The sequence below is a fragment of the Notamacropus eugenii genome, chromosome 6, assembly GCF_028372415.1.
Source record: "Notamacropus eugenii isolate mMacEug1 chromosome 6, mMacEug1.pri_v2, whole genome shotgun sequence".
Taxonomy (NCBI): Eukaryota; Metazoa; Chordata; class Mammalia; order Diprotodontia; family Macropodidae; genus Notamacropus; species Notamacropus eugenii.
This window is the reverse complement of record NC_092877.1, coordinates 256,352,500-256,360,813: the sequence shown is the minus strand read 5'-3', so window position 1 is coordinate 256,360,813 and position 8,314 is coordinate 256,352,500. Positions and strand designations below refer to the sequence as shown.

Below are 8,314 nucleotides of genomic sequence, written 5' to 3'. Positions count from 1 at the left end.
ATTGATTTTTTTTCTGAAAAGAATTTACTACTATTATCCTTACACAGTAAAGAATTAAATAGATATTGACCATGTTTTTGCTCTTTGCAATTCTCCTCTATCTTTCCCTACCTCTAAATATTCATCATTCAGTTTGCAAGTTTGTTTCCAGGACATTCTTCTAAGAGTTATAAACGGCCTGGTCATAATTGCCAAACTGACATCAAGGGAAGGGGGAAAGGGCGCAGAGTAATCATGCATAAGATTTGGCCAGAGTGGCTCCGTCTTCCTGAAGAACAAGTTAGGTGCCAGACATTGATCCCCAAAGAAAATACTCAAACTTTGTGTTTCAGTATCTTGTTTGAAAACATCTTTACAACCTAGATTTCTTCCAGAAGGTTACAAAGGAGTCAGTGGACTACAGTATGAATGATTCGTCTATACCATGGGACTGCAAGCAGCTGAATACAACTTAACAAATATAAATTGCACTTTTCTTAAAATATGCCAAAGTGATCTCTCCTTTTTCAATAAATTTATAGTAAAATTATTGGAAGCCAAAACAGGTCATAATTCTCAATCTAATAGCAAAACCATTTCAGTGGTATGCTATGGTATTTTCTGTTCATTTGTTTGGGTTGCAAGGATATATGAATTTATCATGGAACGCTCATACCTCTTTGCTTCAGAAGAAAACAGACCCAAAGATGCATGTCAGTATTACAGAATGAGTGCCTGACTCAGAGCCTAAAGACTTTATAAGAGTTAGAACACATGGAATACCTGAGATCAGTCTTGGCTCTGTCACTCGCTGACCCCCCGAAATCTTTCTGTGGACGTTAAGAACACCTGATCTAGATGACTTCTGAGATTTCTTTCAATGTTAAAATTTTATGAGTACACTTTGTAGCCATGACCTTGAGCAATTCACAATCCTTCTGAATCTCAGTTTCCATCTTTGTGAGATGAAAATAGTAACCTATGCCATGGGACTGATAGGAATATCAAATAAAAGATTTGTATATGAAAACTCTTTAAAACACTATGTGAATGTGAGATATGTGTATTGCTAACTCAGGAAATGTTACTTTTAAATAGTATTGTAAAATTGAGAGTTGAATTATTTAAATAACTCAATCCCCTAATGTCAGTTATTTTGCCCCAAATTATTCAGGTTGGTTACCCTATAGATTACATTATACATTACATTTCACACATAAATGTATGATTCTGCGCATTCCTTTGCTAATATAGACAAAGCCTGTTACTAGTTCATTGTGAGAGGTACCGGTGTTCATTTTATGACATAAAAGGGTTTTGTGATGGATTCGAAAGCAAGGACATTATCTGTGTCCTTTGGTGATACAGGGCTTACTGGCTCAAATCATACCGGGGGCAGTGATACCAAAGTCATGGGGAACACAGCTGGAGACTTTTATTGTTGTCATCACTTAAATCATATTTCCATAGCATATCAACATCCAAATGAAAAATCAAATGGTTTATGTGTAGATAGATCCATATTTTATTTACACAATTTCAAAATCCACATCATTACATTTTGCACTTTTCATGAAGATGCTCAGTGTTATAGAGACAAAATGATAAAAAAGTTACCTTAGACACTTAGAATCTCATATAAAGGCCCCATACAAAATTGCTGAGCTCTCATGTCTGATTTCTAATTTTTGTGATTATACTTTTGAATTTGTAGTAGGATAATTGATAATTAATAATAATCATTAATAATTATTCTCCAAAGAATTATTATCTGTTGTGTTACTAAATTGTTTAATCAATAAATAATTTTTATAAGCAGGAATGTCCAGACTTCAAAATATGTTAATAAATAGTAATCATTAAAACAATTGATACTCATTAGTAAATAAAAAGTAGGCAGTAGAAGACTGGATAAGTAAAAATTAGAAACAATCAAATTCGGTTAACACTGTGTTTAATAAACCCAAGACTGTAAGTCACAGGAGGAAAGAGTCCCTATTTGAAAAAAAAAACAAAACTTCTAAGCAGTTTAAGAGAAGATATGTTGAGATGAGCATCTTACAGCACACAACTACAATCCTTCATTATAAACTCATATCATATTAAACCAGAGGAGAATGGGAAGGGGTATATTTCACAATGATTGCTGAGGGTGAATAATTCTTAACAAATGAAGGAAAAGAAGTGATTATAAAAGAAAATAATACTTTCAATTACATAAAATTATTTTTTTACAAGAACAAAAATCAATTAGTGCGACTAGAATAAGAAAAGAAGCTGTCTCCGTAGGGGAGAATCTTTGCTTCAAATATTTCTGATAAAAGTGAAACATCAACTATATACAAGGAACTGACACACATTCAAGATATCAGGAACCATCTTTTAGGAAACATGGTAAGAAATTTCACTAAATTCAAAGAGTAACCAGAATTGAGGAGGATCTTAACATCATGGGATATAAGAACTGATGATATTAAAAGAAAATCAATTTAGGGATAAAGAGCATAACAAGTTACTCAAAACCATATAGTTAAGAAGGGATAGGTGGTGGAATCAATACTAAAACTTAAGGCTACTTCATCCGAGATCAGGTCTCTTTCTACCCAACTTTCCTACTCTATCCATTAAGTTTTGCTATTATTCAGGCTTTATTGTTGCCATGATGTCTCTAAAGGTGAAATTTATTTATTCTGCTGTGACCTTAGATTTGGAAGGAATTTTAGAATTCATTTAGTCCAACTTATTTCTAATTCAGAAATCTCTACTCCGATAATAAAAGAAGGTTAAAGAATTTACTAACACTTATACACATTTTAACTGTGACCTTCTGGAGACAATACTCTTACCTTTACAGTATAACCCAACAGAGACTTGACAGGTGATAGCGTTTGAAGAGATTTTAGGGAGGAGGATATCTCAGAGGCCCTCAGATACACTGCCTATTTTGCCTGCACAAGTGATCAGTTTCAATTGCCATTTGAAATTAGTTTCTTCTCCTTCTGGTATATCCTGCAAAGGACTGGGGGAAAGTAGTTTAAAGTCGGAAAAAAAGAATGTTTTACAGTAAAATCTCATAAGATCTAAAATTGTTAACTTTTTTATGACCATCAGAAGAATGTACTCAAAGGTTGAGAAAAGCATCTTATGCAAGTATGTATACAAAGGGAGAGGACAATATGTGATCAAAATTTTTTTTTCTACAAATGATGTCATTTTTCAAATGTCATCACAACATAATCATTTATGATTCTAGTGACCTTTCTAAACTCTTGATTCTGAAGCTAAATTTTTTCAGTAGTAAAGAGAATTTTCCAGCATTAAAAACTTATTCAATCATCACATGGTCAGAGCAGAATCAAATTCTTTTAAGACCTGATTTAAATGTATTTACACAGGTAAGTTCTCAGGTTCTAAAGGCAATTTAAAGATGGAACATTATATTTCTAACCAAATGCCTTTATAAGAGATCTTTTATTAAAGGATTTTTGCCACTAATGAATGCTAAAGATTTTCTAAAATTGTTGTCAGCTAACATTTATTTACCTATGACATCTTTATGTCTTTTTATGTCTATTATCTTTTCCGCCTTCAGGTGTCCATTTTATGTCCAGTTTCAGAAAGACCTTGTTCTCTCACCTAGCTATCACTTAGAAGCTAATCCTCATAAGATGTTAGTTGATACAGGCTTAAATTCCCCAGAGAATTTGCATTTTAACAGGGGAATCAAAGATTGAAAATCCTTTAAGACCCAGAGGAATGAATATCTGATGGTAAAATTTCAGGCACCACAACAGACAGTAAAGTGTATTATTGATAAGACAGGGTGATGAGAGGAAGGCAAACCATAATGATCAGGGGACTTCCAGACCATCTAAAGATAGGTTGAAATAACATGGGGTGCCTACTTTGAAGAGAAGACTTAGGGGACACATGATAACTGTCATCAGGAGATAGATAACAAATTATAGTTTTGTTCATATGAACAAGATAATTAATCATTTCCAAGGACACTATCATCCTTATTCCTCTCGCCCTTAGTAAGTCTCTTTTCAAATCCAGACCATGATCCCAATAAACTCGGCAGTAGGACAGGTTGCCATGTATTATATAAAAGCAAATGAATGACATTATATATATATATATATATATATATATATATATATATATATATATATAGGAGATATGCTCATGATCCAGGAAGCCAAGGGAGAAAGTGTGACTGTGAACATTTTGATCTGGATCAAGGAAAGGAGAACCAGAATGGTTATTGTCATGCATGTGTACCACATACCAACTCTTCAAAAGAAGCAATTTGAAAAGTGCTTTGGGAAGTAAATTTGAAACTTGGAAGGATACAGTAATTATGGGGATTTCAACTGTTCATAGGTTCCAGTGCTTTGTCTGTGATGACTTTTTACTTGCCTTAATTATAATTTTGTTCTTCAAAAAGTGAAGGAAGCAACAAGTCAAATGCTATTCGGTATCTGATTCTGACCCAAAAGTAAGACTTGAGTGTTGAAGAATGTTGACAAACTTGGGGACAAGAGACTACTCTGGCCCAGCCTTCATGATAAAGATGACAAATGGGTCTGATATATGCTCTTGATTTTAGGAGAATTAATTACAGAGGAAAAATTGGTAGGATGGTCTAAAATTCCACAGATAAAATAAAAACCAAAGGAAGGGGAAGTCTCTCAAGAATGAAATTCTGAAGACAAAAAAATTCCAATAAAGAAGAAATGAAGGAGATTATGGTATCAGAAGTTTACAGTTGGACATAGCTAAGTTGATCAATTTGGTTCCAAAACAAATTGAGGATGCCTGGAAAAGAAAAGGCTCAGAGAAAATATGTCAGTTGTCTTCAAGTATTTGAGAGAGAAAAGAGCAATTAAACTTGTTCTATTTGACCCCAAGGGGAAAAAAAACCTAGTAGAAATGGGTAGAACTTGCAAACACATAAATTCAATTTTAATGTAAGGACGTATTTCCTAACAAAAATTGAGCTATACAAAAATGGAATGGGCTGTCATATGAAGTAACAATATCTCCTCATTGCCAATTTTCAAGCAAATGTGGAATGAAGAATTTGTTGAGTATAGTAAAAATTCTTCTCTAGGTATTTGTTGGGCTACATGGCTGCTGAGTTCCCTTTTAATGCTAAAATTTTGTGGCTTTAGCTGGTCTTGTTTTTAATGTTATTTTTTATGTTATTTTCCTAATATTGAACTGTCCATCTATCCTTTATATAAATCTAACTTGGTCATAATAAATAATTGAGTGGGTATATAGTCCTTTTATTAGGATTTTAATGAAAAGTTTTACATCAATATTTATTAATGAAAATGACCTCTAGTTCTCATTCCGTCTTTTATTCTTCGCTGGTTTAGATATTAAAATTATGTGTCTCTTAATAATATGTCAATTAGCTAAGGAAAATATAAGGGATTTTTTAAAATTCCAGGTATTGATCAGCACCATTGATCAAATGTATTTCTGAGGTTTTAAACCTTCTTAAATACTACAACTGGATCACTGCAAGTGGTTCGTTTCCTGGCTTGATATATTTTTGTGTCCCAGAAGCCTAACATAGTTGTTGGTACACAGTAAGTACTGAATAAATGCTTGCTCACTGATTTATTGATTGATAGTGATCTGATCAGCTCAGTGACACCATTCTATGACTAGTGATAAGGTCTAATATAATTAGAATTTTGACATTTATGAAGAAATATCCACAAAGTATAGTATAGATATTGTATGGGTAGAATAGTCTATGCTAACCATGTCTTGGAATGTGTGTAGATGTTCACTGCCAAAGTCTACCACATCTGAGGGGATCCTGTGCCTGATTATGCATGAGCAAGGGTTTACACATAAGGGATGATAAAGAGACTCCGATTAACTGCTAGTCCTGAACTAAGTAGATATACAAAAATATCAACCCCTTTCATCCCCCAATGTTTTATTTACTAATGATGTATGAGACACAACTAATTGGAAATGTGTCCTGAGAGCTGGATAGGTAAGGAATGGCTGGACACATTACCTTACCTGGTCATGGCAGTTATGAATACATGTTTACTTCTATCTCTCTTTGTTTATTCTCTCTTAAGTTAACATAAAGTGTTGTGAGATATAAGTGTTCAAGCTACTTGATTTGAAAGATTCAAAGAGACTTGGAAGCCTAAAAGTTGTTGTAGAGTCCTAGGAATGGCAATATACCATGGGAATATACTACAGTATTCCAGGCTCTGGCTCATGGCAGAAGAAATATTTGTATCAGGAGCAGAGAGAAGCACCAGTGTCAGAGACATGTTGGAAAGACAGCAATCTAGGGAAGTTGGCAACTTCAAGGAGTGAGACCACTCAAGGTACCAAAGAATGGCAGCTTTGGATTCAGGAAAGCAAGAAAGGATAGTACTGGTATTCTGAGTTGCCCTTTGCTACATAAATGTGTATATATATATATATATATATATATATATATATATATATATATATATATATATATATATATATATATATATATACATACATATATATATATATGTATGTATATGTGTGTGTGTGTGTATTCTACATGTGTGGCTTAGTACCATTGTGTTACAAATTTGAACCTATTTTTCCCATGGATGCTATGTATATTTGTGAAAATGTTTCCCTAGTTTTCAAGAGCAATGTTCTGTATCTTCCATCATTACTATGTCATTTGAATAAATGATTTTTAATAAGAACTAATTTACTGACTGATTGTTAATGGGAGGCATTACAGTGGGGACTTGTGACCTACAACATTAGAGGAATGGACCCAAAATGTTAATCCTGAAACCCTAAGAAGTGTAAATCACCCCTCTGGTCAAGGCAAATGACAAGCACAAGTGTGCTAGGCACTGTGCTAAGTGCTGGAGATACAAATACAAGCAAAAAGAAGGATACTCCCTGATCTTGAAAACACTGCATTTTACTGAGAAGAAAATACATGAAAAAAAGTTAAAAAGTATGGGATGGGGAGGGGTTGGGGAGATGCAGATGGAGGCAACCACAGAGAAGCACAGAGCTGAAGTTCAGAAAGTCGGAAGCACAGCCAGGAGAGAATGAAGGTTGACTGAGCTGTGCCTCTCCCTAAAATGGAGACCCCAGGAGGAACTTATCAATGAGAAAAGGGAGCCATTGTGGTAAACGTTTGTTCCAGGGTGAGAAAACCACAAGGGAGAATGGTTATTCCAAAATGAGGAGGCTCCAGGCACTGAAGGAGACCCCAAGGTGGTATTATAGCTGAAACATGGTGTTGAAGTCAGAAAGTTTGAAACACAGATGGGAGGGTTCCCCTGGGGACTGCCGCCTTTGAGTACAAGTAGAAGGTTGGGAAGTAATCCAGGGAGAGGGATGGCAGCACTGTTTTTATGTTGTAGATGGCTTTATTTTTGCTTCCATAAAGAAAAGAAAAAGTGATAACGATGGATGAAGAGGATTGTCCTTAAATGAAAGTGGAAAAAAGGAAAAATTTGCCTTAATTCCCTTGGATTTTTTTAGCACCCTAGATCTTAGCCTCAAGCATCTAGTGCCATTATGTTTCTCATTGACCACTCATTATGGGGCCCTATTAACACCTGCCTTCCTTGGGAAGTGTTTTGTGCTCTGGAATTTCCCTGATCCTTTTTCAAAACTTATCCGGGAACTGCTGAGGAGGGAAGAAGAAAGAGAGGAGAGTTCAGAAGGTACTGGAGGTGGGATAGGCTCCTGGGCATAGGATATGTTACGATGACTATTGACTGGATTGGTTTTGGATATGCTAGCTTAATAGCATTTGGAGCCATTTTGGAATATCATTGCAAAGGAAGTAGTGTATCTTTGGTTGCTGGTCTTTTCTGTGGCTTGTTAAGTGGGTTATGGAGCTCCCATGCCCCCCAACATGTCAAAATGTCACTATTCACTGCCTTCTTTTTGGCCACTATCATGGGCATAAAGTTCAAGAGATCTAAGAAACTAATTGGCTGGTTGAAGCCTCTTGAAGATTTTGAGACTCATCTTGATGCTCATATAAGAATCCCCAGCTACCAAGGACATAATTCCCATCCTTCAGACACAGCAGACTAAATACATTCTTTGTACTTGAAAGATAAGTTTCAACAAATGTCAAGCATCTGTAAGGAAAACATAACAACTAACAAACTGACATTTCTCATATCAGTATTAGCTTATAAGCCTTTTTTTAAACCAAAAAGATTTCCACCTGCTTTCTAGTTGACAATGATTGCTTCCTAAGAGTGCTTACCAAATCATGTCTCATTGATCCTGATTTTCCTTCCTTTTATTTATCACTATAGGTGCAGTC

At 34.9% G+C, this 8,314-nt stretch overlaps 1 pseudogene; it reads left to right on the top strand.

Annotated features, from left to right (window-relative positions):
* The first annotated feature begins 7,740 nt into the window (after positions 1 to 7,740).
* On the top strand, positions 7,741 to 8,023 carry LOC140511357 (transmembrane protein 14A pseudogene; annotated as a pseudogene).
* The last annotated feature ends 291 nt before the right edge of the window (positions 8,024 to 8,314 follow it).